The sequence below is a fragment of the Odontomachus brunneus genome, unplaced genomic scaffold (assembly GCF_010583005.1).
Source record: "Odontomachus brunneus isolate Ranch 3 - 2012 unplaced genomic scaffold, Obru_v1 Obru_scaffold_142, whole genome shotgun sequence".
Classification (NCBI taxonomy): Eukaryota; Metazoa; Arthropoda; class Insecta; order Hymenoptera; family Formicidae; genus Odontomachus; species Odontomachus brunneus.
The window spans coordinates 341,691-342,435 of NW_022639592.1; the positions used below are offsets into that span (position 1 = coordinate 341,691).

The 745-nt window shown below is 36.0% G+C and overlaps 1 protein-coding gene across 1 annotated transcript in view; it reads right to left on the reverse strand.

Moving 5' to 3' along the window:
* Positions 1–745, reverse strand: part of LOC116850315 (dynein heavy chain 3, axonemal) — a 21,583-nt gene that overhangs the window by 7,099 nt on the left and 13,739 nt on the right. The window lies entirely within an intron of this gene.

The window sequence follows — 745 nt, forward strand, 5'->3', positions numbered from 1 at the left end:
GGGGGTGTTTCTCCGCTAAGGGCACCGGTCCCTTATTCCGTGTAGAAGGTACAATAGATCGATTCATTTATCAGGATCTTAGAAAAACAAATGTTACCTTATGCCAAGAAACATATGCCACGAAAATGGATATTCCAGCAGGATAACGACCCGAAACACCGATCTAAACTAATCGAAAAGTATTTTTTAAAGAAAAAGATCAATATTTTGAAGTGGCCTAGTCAAAGTCCTGATTTGAATCCGATTGAACATTTATGGGAAGAATTAGACAGACGTGTTAGAACACAGAATTACTCTAATCAGGACGATTTTTTCTGCACTTTGCAAAATGAGTGGACGAAAATTCCCCAAAACAGTATAATAAAACTTATCGAGTCTATGCCTAGAAGATGTGAAGCTGTGTTATCGGCAAAAGGATATGCAACTAAATATTAGTGTTCACTGATATTGTAACAATGTGTTTAACAAATGTTTGTCACTTTATTTAAAAATATATTATTAGGACCTTAACTTAGTTTCCGCCCAAAAAATACTGAGAAAAAGCATTTATTGTAAAAAATTTATTTAAATTATTTCAATGAAAGTATTTTCCATCACTTTCTACAACTTTTTGCCATCTTTCTGGCAACTGGGCGATACCATCTCGATAAAACGATGTTTGTTTCGAAGCAATCCATTCGTCCACCCATTCTCGCACTTCTTCAACATTTCGGAAGCGTGTACCACTCAAGCCGTGCTGCATCGA